At 35.1% G+C, this 18,600-nt stretch overlaps 1 pseudogene; it reads left to right on the plus strand.

Moving 5' to 3' along the window:
- Window positions 1–186: 186 nt before the first annotated feature.
- LOC134243265 (pre-mRNA-processing factor 40 homolog A-like) lies at window positions 187–18,594 on the plus strand (annotated as a pseudogene).
- The last annotated feature ends 6 nt before the right edge of the window (window positions 18,595–18,600 follow it).

Raw genomic sequence — 18,600 nt, forward strand, 5'->3', positions numbered from 1 at the left:
ATTAACAAAGTAAACCGAAAGTCAGTTGACATTTTTATAAAAATGTTTGTATTAGTACCCAACCAAATATTGATGAAATGTTCCATTTACAGTATGTTCCATTTTCAATCACAACTTATAACCTTATAACTAGCAAGTGGATAAACAATATGTTACTATAATGAGAACGATTGCCATTCCTTTCAGATGCCTCCGGGAGCTAATTTCATGCCACCCCCCATGGGAGCCCCCGATATGTCAGCACCACCTATGATGGGAGGACCCCCAGGTTTGTATATATTTTGTGTTGTATTTTTAGATTACAGTCCCTAAAATGTTCTGCTCTCATGCTTTTCCGTTTTGTTCACCATTCACTTTGCGTTTGCGCTCTGTTCACATTCTGCATTCACTCATATTTCAACATTCACACATCATTCACCCACCATTTGCTTTGCGTTTGTTTACTGTTAATTCACTGTTCATTCACTATTCGTTCACTGTTCAAGTGGGAAAGTATTTAATGTTTCAGGGACTATAGACCTTTAAAAATCCTTTCACTACTTTCGCAACACCTTATTTTCCTTTCATAGAGAGAAAATCGAATTTTCACAAGACCTTTAAAAGTCAAAACATATAATAATCTGTATTTTCTGTGAGCTTCTCCAGTAATGAGAGAATAATAAATCATTCCCAGGATTGGTGACATACCAGATCTTTATAAATGTATTTCATGGGTAGTTAAAGGTTTACATGTGAGGCCCAGGAATGATAAGAGATCCTCAGAGTCTGTACAAGTCAATTACAAGTAATGAACAATACAGCTGAACTTCCTCAGTCTGTAGAAGTCAATTACAAATAATGGACAATGCAGCTGAACTTCCTCAGAGTCTGTACAAGTCAATGACAAGTAATGGACAATGCAGCTGTACAAGTCATTTACTTCAATACGTATATCCAAGTCATTTACCGATAAATAAAATACAATGGATATGTCAAAGTGAAGGGGAAGTCCCCAAAATATATTTTACCCTGGATATCTCAAATCCTGGGATATATATAAGTTTTTCCTCAACCACATCATTAAGGATGAAATTGAAGAACTCTTGCTTTGCTTTGTTTAACATATTTTTGCAGTATATATTAAATTGATGTTTTCTTTCTTTGATTTTTGCAGGTTTCCAGCCCCCGGCAGGAAGTATCCCCCCACCCCACTACCCCCCGCCCGGGGGCATGCCACCTATGGGGATGCCTCCAGCTTTTCCCACACCAGGCCCAGGTAACAGGAGACAGTTAACCCTGCTTACAAGGAATTCAGATATAATGACATCCTGGATAAAAAAAAAAACAAACTGAATGTAAAACTCTGTTAGGAACTGAGATATGAAAGTCGATTATAAAAAAAAACTTATATGGAAGATAGAATGTGTATTCCGTTTATCTTGACTTGACCTTGAGGTGTCTATTTGTAGGTAACCCCCAGGTTCAGTCCGTGTCACAGACTGGCTCGGCCTCCAACTCTCCACTCGGCGACAAGCAGGAAAAGGTTTGTGTCTGATAGATATAAAATCTGAGTAAGATAATAAAATCTATGTAGGTTAATAAAATTTAGTACATACCCCATAAAATCTGTCAAGTTTGTATCAGTTCATTTGAATCTTTGTACATTAATAAAATTTGTTAAGTTTGTATGAGTTCTCTTCAAACAAAGTGTGTGTATTTTATAAAATCTCTTTACATGAAGGAAAATTGCCAATTTTGATAATCATGTAGTATTAAAACATAGTCATTTTAGAATGTATTTATTTCTTCATAAAACATCATTTTTTATAAATTAAAACGAATTACATTTTGCTATGGTTACAGAAGGTTTGGACGGAACACAAGGCTCCAGATGGTCGGACGTACTACTACAATCACATGACCAAACAATCCAGCTGGGAGAAACCTGACGACCTAAAGACCAAGGCAGAGGTCAGGGGTAGTTAGTAATAGTAAATAGACAAAACTGTTAAAGAAAACATGTATTTAAAAGGTCATTGTCTCAATATCTGGAAATATGCCTGCCCTCAGTCTATGTATAGATAAATACAGAAAATATGTTATAGTTATTAACATTCATTTAATAAATTGAAGTGACTTTCATTTGCTGAGGGTTTTGAGCATATTTTTAGTCAAATGGATATAATGAACAAAAGGAAATCTTTTTCCCTGACACTTCGTTATAAGAGTTTTTTCAGTATTTTACGAGGAAGGCCCCCCTCATCTCACAAAAACCTGTAGGACATATTTCCCAATATTCTGATGTTACACATGTTCACATTACACATATTCTCAATACACTTGTGTACATTACACATGTTGTCATTGCAGATGATGCTGTCTAACTGTCCCTGGAAGGAGTATAAGTCAGACTCGGGTAAAATTTACTTCCACAATTCACAAACCAAAGAGTCCCGCTGGACCAAACCCAAAGAACTGGAGGAACTGGAGGGTGAGTGAGTAAAGAGAAATCAAAAGTTCTCAGAAATTAATAGTGGGTCCTCAGGGAAGTTATACATTTATTATCATAGTGGGATACTTCATTACTACAACTAAGAAAGAAGCTTCTTTTGACAAAACATATTTTTATTCTTTGTAGAAATGGTTGCCAAGAAGACGCAAGATTCAAGGTAAATATTTTACAGAATTTACACCTGTTTATGCCTTTGTACTATATGGTTAGGGCACTCTAGGGGATCACTAGGGAAAAAGCTTAACATCTAATTTCCCCTGGCTTCTGTTGAGAGCCGTTCTTGTTCAGTGGGGTGATGGCCTTGTGTTTTATTTCAGTGTCGTTGGCGGTGGAGATTCTGGAGGGGTGATCACAGCACCCCCTACATCAGTAGCAGTGCCCCCTGCTGGTAGCGGCATCACACTACCACAGCAGCCTGCCAAACCCTTACCAGCGGCCCAGGGCAGCATCACGTTACCACGGCAACCAGCCAAGCCATCATCTGCTATCCAGGCCGCCATGCAGGCGACGCTGGCCTCCATCAAACTCCCTCCCCCTTCACCGTCCGTCAAGGCTGAAAAAGAGGTCAAAGAGAGCAAGTAGGTCACTTTAAATCGAAAAAAGGGAAAGTTTAGTCCACTATGAAATATATTTCTGAAATTCTTTTACGTGTATAATGGTAAAAAATGAAAGAGATCAGTTTTCTAGTCTGACAATCATTAGATTATACTTTCAATTAATAGCAATAAAATATAAGGAGAAACTTATAGGACTTTTTTTTTTTAGTATGAGAAAAGTAAATCTTCAAAATCACAAATGACAGATTTTTCTGTAAACTTTTCTCTTGTAGGCTGAGTGATGAAGAGGAGGAAAAACCCAAAAAGGAGGTTGTCCCTCTTGTCTTCAAAAATAAAAAGGAGGCCATGGAGGCATTCCTTCAAGAAAAGGTCTGACTATTACAAGTATAAAACTTCTCACAGTATTGATATAATAGAGGCATTCAAGAAAAGGTCTGACATAAGTTGAAAATTACACATATTATTGATAATGTCGGTAAAAAAAAAGAGACATTTAACAGTCTGCTCAAGCTTAAGGAAAAGATTTGACTATTACAAGCATAAAACTACTCAGATTATATATAATGTCAGCAAAAATAGACAATGAAAGCATTCAAGAGTTTACTCAAAGAAAAGGTCTGAAACATAGAAAGATTTCAATAAAACTGGAGTGGACTGTATCAAAAATGTTAGCGAAATATGGAAGTTACTACAATTAAGTCTGTGTGGAGGATGTATTTGTATTTTTATGCTTCTGCACATAACCCCCCCCCCCCCCTTTAATTTTATTTGAATATACCCATATATTGTACAGGGTGTATCATCTAATGCCAGCTGGGAGCAGGCGCTGAAGTTAATCGTTAACGACCCTCGTTACGGTGCCCTCAGACAGCTGAACGAGAGGAAGCAGGCCTTTAACGAGTACAAAACAAAGAGAGCTAAGGAGGAAAAGGTGAATAATAGAAACTATCAGAGGCTGTTATGTTATCAAATTCTAATCCACACACTCATTGTAAGCCTGAATTCATTATAACCACGTTCCTATAGATGTGTTTTACTTTAAATTCAAGAAAGATTTATCTTTCCTATTTAAAGACATCAGCAAGGGATCTTTTAAAAACTTTTTACGCGAAAACATTGGTTATTTTCTAGTAATTGTGTTGACATACATGTAACATTTTACTTTATGCCACAGAGAGAAGGGTAGTTAAAATTTTGGTTCTTCTGGAGATTTAGTATTTGTAGCTGACCTTGTGTTTTGATTTAAGACATTATGACCTAGTATTTATAGCTGACCTGGTGTTTGTTATAGGAGGAGCAAAGACTGCGAGCTAAACACGCCAAGGAGGACTTAGAACATTTCCTTCTCCATGCCGAAAAAATGAACTCAAGTGTCAAGTATTGGTAAGTTTCTGTGGAAACAACCTTCTAGGATTATGTACATGTCTGTGTAAACTTGGTTATTCAGCAGATTTAATAAATTTTTTTGTTAATTATTGGTAGTAGACAAGTGATGGAGTGATTTCTCTATTTTTAATACAGGAAGGCGGATAACTTATTCAGTGACCAGGATGTATAGCACAGTGTATATATATATATATATTTTCTGTTTATAACACAGGAAGGCAGATGACTTATTCGGGGATCAGGACGTGTGGCGCCGTGTCGACGATCGTGATCGACGCGAAATCTTTGATGATGTCGTCCACATGCTGGCAAAAAAAGAAAAGGTAACTAGAGGAGAAGATCCAAGAATTCATCAAAGGGTTGAAAATATGAGATTTAAATATTCTACTTCTGACAGGAATGAATGTGAATACATTTGTAGAAGATATCAGATGTGCTTTACAACTCAGACGAGGATCATCAATTTGTATAAGGTCCCTTTAAGAATTCTTAATTCAAAATGATAGCATCTCCAGGTATACAGATGTGTGAATGTCAGTCGACATATCGGGTCTCAATAGCTCAGTGGTTAGAATGCTGGCATGATAGGTCAGAGGTTCTGGGTTTAAGTCTGATTGAGACTTGATTTTTCATCTCCTGTGACAATAGAAAGAAGGAGAAGAACACGAGTAGAAAATGTAAAACATATGAAACGTGAATATTTGACTGTTAACAGGAGGAATCCAAGTCTCTGAGAAAAAGAAATACAAAGGTGTTCACAGAGATCCTGGACAGCATGCCGAGTCTGACGTTCTGTACGATCTGGTCCGAGGCCTCCCAGATGTTACTGGACAATCCACGATTTACAGACGACCCAGACCTACATAGTAAGTATAACTGACGACCCACACCTACATAGTAAGTAAGACATTAGACAATCCACGGTTTATCAATGACCCAGATCTACATAGTAATAAATCAATAAAAACTAGTGAATCTCTGATTGCAAATTGAAATAAGAAACGTTGCTTTACTAAGCATTTGCTTATGGAACAGATTCAACATTTTTTGCAATATGGTACTTTTGGGCAAATTTGTTTTCCAGAATTTTCTTTCAAAATTAAGTTTACATGTTACAACCCATTGTGGAATGCTTTTAAATCATCTGAATAGAAGAGATTTCAGATAGTCTTTATAGCACACCTTACAGAATCTATGTTATGTTTTTGATAGATATGGACAAAGAAGATGCCCTGATTTGTTTTGAGGAACACATCCGACTGTTGGAGCAGGAAAACGATGACGAAAAGGAACGAGAACGAAGACGAGGCAAACGACAGCAGAGGAAAAACAGAGAGGGGTTCCTGGTTAGTTGTCATTAGTAGAATTAGGAAGAACAGAGAGGGGTTCCTGATTAGTTGTCTATAGTAAAATAAGGAAAAACAGAGAGGGGTTCCTGATTATTTTTCAATAGTAAAATAAGGAAAAACAGAGAGGAGTTTCTGATAACTTTTCAATAGTAAAATAGGGAAAAACAGAGAGGAGTTTTTGATAACTTTTCAATAGTAAAATAGGGAAAAACAGAGAGGAGTTTCTGATAACTTTTTAATAGTAAAATAGGGGAAAACAGAGAGGAGTTTCTGATAACTTTTCAATAGTAAAACAAGGAAAAACAGAGAGGAGTTTAAGATAAGTTTTCAATTGTAAAATAAGGAAAAACAGAGGGTTCCTGGTTAAGTGTCACAAGAAAAATTAGATTCCTGAGGCTCACCAATGAATAGAAGGGGCAAATTTTTATGTGACCTTCTGGAAATTCCTTTGATACCTGCAGTTATCTTGAAGATTTATTATTTGCAGAGAGTTTAAAAGAAATGAAAAGTAATGGAATCTACTCTACCATGCATGGCTTTCATAAAAAATTACACCAATTAGAATATTATGGAATGAAATACAACTTGCCTGTGACATCATTTGATGTCAAAGTCTAGACAGTATCTTCTGTGGTGTGGAGAGGCATATCAAAGTCAAATTGTAATTGTTTAAAAGAACTGCACAATTTAAAAAAAACTGTTTGTTCATTTATTTTGCATAAATTGAAAGTCCTTTCTTCGTAAGATTTTTTTTATTTATGATACACCTGTCCCTTGATTTGTGTAGGTTCTGTTAGATGAGCTACATGTTTTATGATGTGTTTATCAGTTGATATCTGTGTCTCTTTATTTGTGTAGGTTCTGTCAGATGAGCTACATGTTTTATGATGTGTTTATCTGTTGATATCTGTGTCTCTTTATTTGTGTAGGTTCTGCTAGATGAGCTACATGTTTTATGATGTGTTTATCTGTTGATATCCGCTTCACCAACATGCTTGGACAACCAGGTAAAAATACCATAACAAGGTCATAGACTGACCAACCAGGTAAAAATACCATAGTGAGGTCATACTGACCAACCAGATGACCAACCATAAAAATACCTTTATGATGTGATTAAAATACTGTAGATCACTGTCTTTAATTTGTGTAGGACTCTTGTAAGCGAGACATAATTTTCAGGGAATAGTTGTTATGCTTCTATATAATCGTAAGGAATACTTTTGTACGCAAGAATCATCAGTCAGGACTGTCCGTAATTACCAACATGCTCGGACAAATAAAAAGTGTTTAAAATACCTGTACAGAGTCATAGTTTGACCAGATAAGACGAAACCTCAAACAGGTTTATAGCCCTGACCTTATTGGTATACATGTATTTATTGTAATTTTAGGATCCACCCCCTTGGATCTGTTCAAGTTTTATGTGGAGGATAAAAATTCCACGATGAGAAGAAAATTGTCATAGAAATCCTGAAGGTAAGCTGCAGAAAAAAATACTTTACCTAATGAAGGCAATTTGTAGTTTGATTCTCATGCTGTTATTGTTTGATATTGTTTAAAAGGTTTATAGCCCTAGACCTTGTTACAGTGAGTTCACACTTACATCACAGTGATTGTTAATCTCTTAAGCACAGTGAACCCCCTTGGATCTGTTCAAGTTTTATGTGGAGGATTTTTCATCAGAACGAAATTTTTAAATGTTATTTTGTCTTGTTTAACTGGTGAAGAAAATTGTCACATAGAAATCCGGATAAAGGTAAGTCCACTGTATTTTGTAACAGATTAAATATTTAGCAAATCAAAATTGTCCAATTCTTTCCTTTCAGCAACATGTTTACTATTATTTGCTATTTGATTTTGTAGTATTGTAATTTCTGTATAATTTATTCAGTCAATTTTGAAATGATTAATTTCTGAGCTGTTTTGTTATTACTTTGTCAGTGTTGTTTTAATGTTCTTAAGTCATATTTTGTAGGAGAAAGGTTAAATTTAATAAGCAAATCAGGATTTTGTTATTACTTTGTTGTATTTTTCTTTAGGAGAAAGGTTTTCTTGTGGAAGTCAGTATGCTGTTTGAGGATTTTGTTATTACTTTGTTGTATTGTTTCTGTAGGAGATGGTTTCCTTGTGGAAGTCAGTACGCTGTTTTAAGATTTTGTTATAAGGCTGTCTGATTATTTGATGAACGTTTCATGCAATAGCATGGCACTTTATTTTACTTTTGTTGTATTGGTTCTGTAGGAAAAAGGTTTTCTTGTGGAGGTCAGTACACTGTTTGAGGATTTTGCGGGACAGATCGCCGCGGACAGGAGGGCTAATAGTCTGGATACCGGGAACATCAAACTCACCTATAACAGTGTAAGTATAATACTGGGTAAAAAAAATATATACATGTTACTGAAAAAAGGCAATTTTCACTCACGTTTTATATTTGCCCTTTCCCCCCTATCCCCATTTGAGTGAATATTAAACAGGGTTAATTCATATAATACAATATAATTTCTTAATAAAACTTTGACTGGGTGAATTTAAAACAGCTTGTTTGCACTATGAAAGGTCGAAAATAACACAGGGCAAAAATAACTCTGTATACAGTATACAAATGTATGCTGGGAACTGGGAACATCAAACTCACATATGACAGTGTAAGTTTATACAGAGGGAAAAAATAATCAGAAATAACAAACCTGTATACAAAGAACATGTAGACTCTTGAACAGATACTCATGTCATAACAGAGCAAGAAGTCTACACATATAATATTGGAAAACATACCTTACATTAAAAGAAAAACATTGGATACAAGGAACCATCAAACCTACTTCAACACTAGAAGTATAATGTAAAATAACAACATATGAGATTCACATTTAACAGCTGAAGTATAAAACTCTACAAGATAAGTATCAAACATGCATGCATCAGTCAAAAAAAAAGGGGGGTTGACCTTGAACCATTTTGCAGTGAGTATAAAATTCATTTGTCAAATTTACAGACTTTGATTTATCAGGAATTTTTTACATTTAATAAGATTCTAAAAGAAAAAGAAATTAGTATATTCTCTAGACTTGTCTCTGTGTGTTTCTTTTATTGATTTCTACATGGAGTTGCTTATGTATGGACTTGTTTGTATTTTTTGTTGCTATATTACATGTACATGAAGTGTCGTTTGTTTTTTTTTTTTTAGTTAATAGAGAAAGCTGAGGCTAGAGAAAAAGAAAGACTGAAAGAAGAAGCACGAAAGGTGACCACTCTCTATCTGTACATCAGAGTTCTGCTTATTCGAGGGTTGTCCGTAAAGTTTGTGGACAACATTGATATTCATTGACAAACATTGACAAAATATGTGAAACAATTATTTTCATTAAAATTCATGTTTCATTAAATAAATATGCAAGTTTTCAACAAAAACAAAGCACAAATAGGTATATTTTTATCAGATACAAAAAAGACACACACTCATACACAGAGCACTAAAACAAAAATTCTTGATGTTACCCGACGTCAAAGGCTCAATACGAGTACATGTAAATTTTCTCAACATAGTCACCGTTTAACTCAATACATTTTTTATGTTGTTTTAGACAGTCATAAACATGTGCAAAAATTGTTCAGGTTTCATTTGTAAAATAATATTTAACAATGCATGTCTCACATCCTCCAATCATCCAACCTTTGTCCGTGTAAAGACGATTTTATTTACGGAAATACGGCAAAGTCATGATCACATTAAGAAATTCATTTTTTAAAGCACTGCAATCTCGGAATATTGGTTTACCTTCATGCATGCCATCCTGTACACCGTTCATTCCGTCTGAAAATATTATATGCCATTTTTAAAATACTAGTGAATGATTTCTTTCACTATGTTTTCCGGATTGTTTACAGAATGTATTGGTCTCTGTAGGTGTTTTTCTGATGTCTACGCAGAATTTTATCATTGTTCACTGCTCCACCTATTCCGACTTTTTTTAACAATTCTGATCCTGTCCTAATATGTTCAAACTTTGATTGCTCAGCCATTTTTAATCTTTGAACCTTCAAATTTTGCAGGTTTGACGTGACAACTTCTGTCAACCCCACAATGTAAAATTTTTCCAAATTTCCTCTGAATTTTATAAAATATAAATAAAATTCATTAAGAATAAAAAAAAAAAAAATTTCGCTGTGCTCCGGGTCTCCAATCCAAGTTTAATTATGAAGCCATAATTGTAATTAAACATTTGAAACTGAATAAAATTTTACATTTTTCAATTCACATTTAGTAAAGGATTAGAAATATGTTAATAATAAATATCAATGACACAACTTTTATTAAATTTTTAGCTTGTTCACGAACTTCATGGACAGCCCTCGTACAGTAAAACATGCAGGCATAATGAGATCTAAATTTGGATTAAGGAAGTAAAGGGGAAATTCCACTATTTTACCTTTTTAGAGAATAGTTCAAGAATTTTATTTTCTTGGACAGATTGTGATAGACAGAAGTTTTACCAAATTTTCTTTAAAAAAAAAGTTTTTAATCGTAGTCTTTGTTTGATTGATTTCAGCTGCGTAAACTGGAGAGTCAGTTTAGGACAGCGTTAAAACAGATCACCCCCGCCATAGAACCAGACACAAAGTGGGAGGAGGTAGGAAATTACCATAAAGGGGGCCGACTATAGTTTCCATCGCGCAATATTTCGCACATCATCGTAAAATGAAGCGTATTTACTGTTTAAATGCAACTTTTTCACTTTAATATTAAAATTAAACACAATTAAGAAATTATAGGTATAAAAATGTAATTACAATTTGATATAACTGGTTATTTAACCAATTTTGCAATTGATAGGTTGGTTGACGTTGTTGCAGTGTGTTTTTGACGTTATGATAATCTGTAGCTCTTAAAGAAAGGAGTAATAAAAATGTTATTAAAGAAAAAGTAATAAACATATGCTTTTGAAATTTAAAACATAGAAATTTGAGAATATCTCCATTATTGTTATTATGTTTTCATGTGAATCGATTGTGTACGTCATATTTTGTAATACTCTATAAAAATAGTAGAAGTTGCTAATTTTTTGCATTTTGAGATGCCCCCTCTGCTAACAAGACGGTAGAATTTTGTGTTTCTTACATATATTGTGATATATAGTATTATTCATCAAATATTATAGTTTATACAAAATGTCTATTGTAGTATTTGTATAATTTGCCTTAAAGTGCTAAAAATTGGCATTTTCCTATATAATCCTATAGTAAATGTACCTGTATTTTGAGACGGTCCCTCAAAAATACCTGGACGTTAGATTTCCCCCTAATTTTGCATGTACACTGAAGTTAATGTAAGTTATATATGGTATAAAAATGAAGAGTTTCGCTATTGTAGTTTTCACACAATAAAACTATAGTCGGCCCCCTTAAGTCTATTAGGGTAGATTTAAGTACTATAACAGTACAAGTTTTCATGAGGGATTAAATTTTGTTGTTAACAATTATCAATGAATTAAATCCCACATGTAATTTTATATTACTGTATATTAATTACTTTCAAAACAATGAGATTAAATGCCCACAAAACTACTTTTGGTAACAAATCAATGAAATTTTATCCGTTTGAAAATTTTTGCTTCTACAGTAATATGAGATACATAAAACATGAAAATTTTAATTATTTGTATTTTGCTGTTTTATTTCTAAGAAAGGTGCCTTAACTCAGCATTTTTATTCTTGCAAATAGAATTTCTTACGACTTTTGATTGAAACATCATCTTTAAAATTGACAATATATTTTGCTATTTTCTCTGAAGGTAAAAAACAATGATGTAAAGCTGAATGTTGACAGATTTTGAGATGTGACAGTTAACACTGAGATTTTGAGATGTGACAGTTAACACTGAGATTTTGAGATGTGACAGTTAACACTGCGTTTTTGGTTTCAGATTAAAGACAAGCTTGAGAGGGAGTCAGTGTTTGAGGCGATCACGCTGGAGTCGGAGCGGATCCGACTTTTTAAGGAGTACCAGGCCGTGTTAGAAGACACCTGTAGTCACCACCACGCCAAGAGGAAGAAACGAAAACAGAAACACAAACGATCACGGTCCAGATCTGTAAGTAATCACACTGTGTTACATCCAGATAAACACAAACACAAATGATCACGATACAGATCTGTATGTACCCTGACTGTGTTAGATCCAGATAAACACAACACATGATCACGATACAGGTCTGTATGTACCCTGACTATGTTAGATCCAGATAAACACAACACATGACCACGATCCAGATCTGTATGTACCCTGACTGTGTTAGATCCAGATAAGCACAAACTATCACGATCCAGATTTGTATGTACCCTGACTGTGTTAGATCCAGATAAACACAACACATAATCACGATACAGGTCTACATGTACCCTGACTGTGTTAGATCCAGATAAACACAACACATGATCACGATCCAAATCTGTCTGTACCCTCACTGTGTTAGATCCAGATAAACACAACACATGATCACGATACAGGTCTACATGTACCCTGACTGTGTTAGATCCAGATGAACCCAACACATGATCACGATCCAGATCTGTCTGTACCCTCACTGTGTTAGATCCAGATAAACACAACACATGATCACAACAGGGCTTTCAAAAAGTTTTGAACCAGGTGGTACTTTATCAAAAATAGGAGGTACCACTTGGCGAACGCCAAAGGCGTGAGCCTGCTAGGGGGTCCGGGGGCATCCCCCCCCCCCCCCCCCCCCCCCCCCCCCCCCGGAAAAATTTTGAAATTTAGAAGCCACCAGACAGCATTTCCTTGTTCCTAGACACATAGAAGTATGCTGCTATCAGTGTTATTTTTATGCCATGTTTCAAAGTTTATTTTTGGTCAATACACATTACATGTGAAGTTTAGCACTGGATGGGTGGAATTACATAGAAAAAATTAGTTATTTGAGCAGAGTAAGAATAAGATTTAGGTAAAACTTCTAAGTTCTATGCTATATTTGTTTATATAAATGTGTTCAAAAATTTTTTGCAAGGTTTGAGTTGTAAGTGTTATGTTTTAAATATAAAAAAATTATTGAGTCATGAAAGGAAATGGAAATTCAAAATTTAAATTTAATAAATGAGAAATGAAATGGTATTTGCATTAATTTAAATTCATTTTTGTTCTACAGTAAAGTGCAGATTTAAAAAAAAAAGATTTTAAGAAGCACTGCATGATGCATAGCATGTACCAATAAATTCAGCATATTTTTCATGCACTGGAACATGTACATATAAGATAATATACATGTGTAAATTAGACAAAGATGACATCAAGACTGGAGACAAAAAAATTTAGATATGACTCCCTCACTTTACTGGATATGGTTACAATATTTGGAAGAAAGTTAACGTCCGCAAGGTCATTCTCTTGACCACTAGAAAACTGCTGAATCAAAGAATTAAATGTGTGGCAAAAGAAATAGTTTCTGTTTTATGTCCTTTTGTTTCATCAGAAAGTTGCAGATATTCAAGACTGTAAGTAATTTATATCGTCAGCTGCAGATTTTGACACTTAAATTTGAAGAGTTGAGGCTATTAAAATGTACAGAGGTGGTCAAAGAACTATCTACTGTTCATGTCCGTCTCTCTATCGGTCAATTGTTTTGAAGACTTTCCGTGGTCTAGTTCCTTGTATCTTAAAATCTTTTGTGAAACTCATTACCATGGCTTTAAATTGACACTTTCATTTCTGACACTTGGATTCCTGGTCTTTTTTTTTATTTTATTGGCCGTATTTATTTAAAATATATTCCTAGTCATTAGATTTTGTCAAAATCAGTGACGGTGTCATTTGATATCGAAATCTACTTTCGTTTTCGACAAGATCTATAAGACGCGTTATGCAATCTCTTTTGTTTCATTTATTCAAACGCTTTAATGATCTTCTTGACTAACCAATCAAAAACGTTATTAGATACCATTACGGACTAAAGAATAATACAAAGCTACGTAACCACAACTTTTGTAAAACATGGTAAACCTATCGTATTTTCACGCGATTTTTTTTTCTCCACTGAATACTGGTTGAATGAATCCAACCGGGTAAACACAAACACAAACAGATTTTGAAAGGCCTGTCACAATCCAGATCTGTATGTACCCTGACTGTGTTAGATCCAGATAAACACAACACATGATCACGATACAGATCTGTATGTACCCTGACTGTGTTAGATCCAGATAAACACAACACATAATCACGATACAGGTCTACATGTACCCTGACTGTGTTAGATCCAGATAAACACAAACACTTGATCATGATCCAAATCTGTATGTACCCTGATTGTGTTAGATCCAGATAAACACAAATGATCACGATCCAGATCTGTATGTACCCTGACTGTGTTAGATCCAGATTAACACAACACATGATCACGATACAGGTCTATATGTACCCTGACTCTGTTAGATCCAGATAAACACAAACTATCAGGATACAGATCTGTAATATGTACCCTCACTGTGTTAGATCCAGATAAACACAAACACATGATCACGATACAGATCTGTATGTACTCTCACTATGTTAGATCCAGATAAACACAAACACAAATGATCACTATCCAGATCTGTATGTACCCTGACTGTGTTAGATCCAGATAAACACAACACATGATCACGATACAGATCTGTATGTACCCTGACTGTGTTAGATCCAGATAAACACAACACATGATCATGATCGAAATCTGTATGTACCCTCACTGTGTTAGATCCAGATAAACACAACACATGATCATGATCCAGATCTGTATGTACCCTGACTGTGTTAGATCCAGATAAACACAACACATGATCACGATACAGATCTGTATGTACCCTGACTGTGTTAGATCCAGATAAACACAAACACATGATCACGATACAGATCTGTATGTACCCTGACTGTGTTAGATCCAGATAAACACAACACATGATCACGATACAGATCTGTATGTACCCTGACTGTGTTAGATCCAGATAAACACAACACATGATCACGATACAGGTCTGTATGTACCCTGACTATGTTAGATCCAGATAAACACAACACATGATCATGATCCAGATCTGTATGAACCTTGACTGTGTTAGATCCAGATAAACACAACACATGATCATGATACAGGTCTATATGTACCCTCACTGTGGTAGATCCAGATAAACACAACACATGATCACGATCCAGATCTGTATGTACCCTGACTGTGTTAGATCCAGATAAACACAACACATGATCACGATCCAGTTCTGTATGTACCCTCACTGTGTTAGATCCAGATAAACACAAGCACAAATGATCACGATACAGATTTGTAAGTACCCTCACTGTGTTAGAACCAGATAAACACAAACACATGATCATGATCCAAATCTGTATGTACCCTCACTGTGTTAGATCCAGATAAAATATGATTTCTTTCGTTTGGGGAACAAATTAGACAGAAATCAATTTCTACTTGGTGTGATAATGAATTACTTTTTCGGAATTACAAGGTTTTCATTCGAATACCTGGTGAAAATCACGTGGTTCTTTAGAACTGGTTTTGTTAGCAAGGCTATATAAGAGGTGAATAGTGGTTAAAATACCAGTTTAGGACGACATGTAGAGCACATAGAGTTTGAATTTTATCATGATTTATTCAATCCAACGTAAACTCATATATACAAATTAATTTTCATATTTTGCATATGTTTTGTACACTGTACAAATAAAGCTACTGTGTTTCGTTGCTATGTCCAAATGGTGTGTTTGTTGTTTATTGTACTTTCATTTGAAAGTAATGAATGGATTTAGAGTAGAACACAAACTATCAAGATCCAGGTCTGTATGTACCCTGACTGTGTTAGAACCAGATAAACACAACACATGATGACAATCCAGATCTGTGTGTACCTTCACTGTGTTAGATCCAGATAAACACAACACATGATCAAGATCCAGATCTGTATGTACCCTGACTGTGTTAGATCCAGATAAACACAACACATGATCACGATACAGATCTGTATGTACCCTGACTGTGTTAGATCCAGATAAACACAACACATGATCACGATACAGATCTGTATGTACCCTGACTGTGTTAGATCCAGATAAACACAACACATGATCACGATACAGATCTGTATGTACCCTGACTGTGTTAGATCCAGATAAACACAAATGATCATGATCCAGATCTGTATGTACCCTGACTGTGTTAGATCCAGATAAACACAAACAATCATGATCCAGATCTGTATGTACCCTGACTGTGTTAGATCCAGATAAACACAAACAATCATGATCCAGATCTGTATGTACCCTGACTGTGTTAGATCCAGATAAACACAAACAATCATGATCCAGATCTGTATGTACCCTGACTGTGTTAGATCCAGATAAACACAACACATGATCACGATACAGGTCTGTATGTACCCTGACTGTGTTAGATCCAGATAAACACAACACATGATCATGATCCAGATCTGTATGTACCCTCACTGTGTTAGATCCAGATTAACACAAACAATCATGATCCAGATCTTGAATATCCATGTAATGCAAAGTTATATTTATTTTGATTTACTTATGTAGTTTTAAGACTATAGAACTTTTTATCTCTTGTTTATTTTGATTTACTTATGGAGTTTTCAGACTATAGAATTTTAATTTTTTTTTGTAGCAAAGTGAATCTGACAATGAAACAGCCTCCATACGATCCTCATCCAAACATAAATCAAAGAAAAAGAAGAAAAATCGCTCCGAGTCCAGGTCAAGGTCACCCAGTGCAGTGCCGGACTCGGATCATGAGGAGCGGGAGAAAAAGAAGCGAGTCCAGGCAGAGTCCGATCAAGAGGAGAGAGACAAAAAAAAACACAAAAAGAAATCCAAGAAAAAGAAGCACGTGTCACACAGTGTAAGTACAGTGTCACATAGTGTAATACAGAGTAAGTACAGTATAACACAGTGTAAGTACAGTGTCACACAGTGTAAGTACAGTGTCACACAGTGTAAGTACAGTGTCACATATAGTACAGTATAACATTTATAGTACAGTATAACATTTAAGCCTTCTTTCCTTGACGGAAAAGGGACCAAATTCTTACCAAAAAAGGAATATGTGAATTTTTCTTTAAGCTTAAACATAATTCCCCCTGTAGGAAAAGGGACCATATCCTTCCAGAAAAATAAATCTGTGAATTTTCTTAAGATTGCTTAGCTACTGTCTGTGGGTCAGTTGGTCTGTCTGTTGGTGCACCAAGTTTTCATTCATTTTCTTAACAACTGTTTCACATACTGAAATAAAATTTGGTATACAGATTTATCTTAAGAATATCTAGGTCAAGTTTTGTTTTGGGTACGATTGACCTATTTTAAGCTCACCTGAGCAGAAGGATCAAGTGAGCTTTTCTGATAACAATTTGTCCGTTGTCTTTCGTTGTCGTCATCGTTGTTGTAAACTTTCACATTTTCATCTTCTTCTCAAGAACCACTGAACCAATTTCAACCAAACTTGGCACAAAGTATCCTTGGCAGAAGGCGATTCAAGTTTGTTCCACGCCCTTTTACAATGGGAGATAATTTAGAAATAGTGAAAATTTTGTGGTATGTTTTAAAAATTTTCTTCTCAAAAACCACTGTGCCATGATAAACGAAACTTATAGGGAGGCATCTTACAGGTAGTGTAGAATCAAGTTTATTTAAATCATGACCCAAGGGGTAGGGTGGGGCCACAATGGCCGATCAAAGTTTTACATAGAAATATGTAAGGAATTCTTTAAAAATCTTCTTCTCAAGAATAGCAAAGCCATGATTAGTCATATTTATATGGAAGCATTCTCAGGTAGTGTAGATTCAAGTTTGTTCAAATCATGACCCCTGGGGATAGGGTGCGGCCTCAATGTAAATTCAAATGAAAATGGCACTAATGTCACAGGTAGTCAAAGAAAAATGTAAGGATCCTTAGTTAGTGTAGATTCAAGTTTGTTTAAATCAAACCTTCACCCCTTTTAGAATTGGTTTGGACCACTTTTGGGTTTAAACTTTTCATTAATAAACTGATTTCTGCTTTTTTCCAAGCTACAGTGTTCAGGTGAGTGATGTAGCCCATGGGCCTTTTGTTGGTAGTTATTCCCCTTGTTTATTATGAGGTGCAAATATGTTTTTATGGAACCAATGCATAAAATCTAAATCAATTTTTTTTCTGGCACCCATCATTTTCTGATACATGCATTTACTTTTATTCAGGCATCGAGCGCCAGTGAAGATGAGGAGAGACAGAAATCGACCAGCAGCAGCAAGCCTAAAAAACGCAAGAAAACAAAGGTCTGTCTGACAGTAAACACTGCAATCATGTTTATTTCAAATTTGAATACAATGTACTTAGTACAAAACTAATATCTGCTCAATATTTTAAATTTTAAGACCATAGGAATTTGCTTTAAAAGATGTTACAGTAAATGATACTGTTTAAACTTTTGTGAGTGACAGAATCAGTTTTCTATATCCTTAATTTTCTTACATCAGAATTTATAATAACTGAATTAATTTTATAGAGAAGTGTTTTTTGCAACCACATGTATGTCTGTAAAATCATTTAATTTCAAGTGTTAAGTATATATTTCTTGATCTGATTATTTTAAAGGGAGGAGACAATGGATCTTCAGACAGTGATGTCAGTGAGGGGGAACTAGAGAGGAGGAGGAACCAACTGCTACAGCAACTAGAGGCGGATCAATGAAAACATGGGGTGGATCAATAAAACACAGGGGTGGGGAAGGGGGAGTTAGAGAGAAGGAGGAACCAAC

This window comes from Saccostrea cucullata, unplaced genomic scaffold, assembly GCF_032062105.1.
Source record: "Saccostrea cucullata isolate Sc308-1 unplaced genomic scaffold, CSIRO_AGI_Scuc_v1 ctg4954, whole genome shotgun sequence".
NCBI classification, from domain to species: domain Eukaryota; kingdom Metazoa; phylum Mollusca; class Bivalvia; order Ostreida; family Ostreidae; genus Saccostrea; species Saccostrea cuccullata.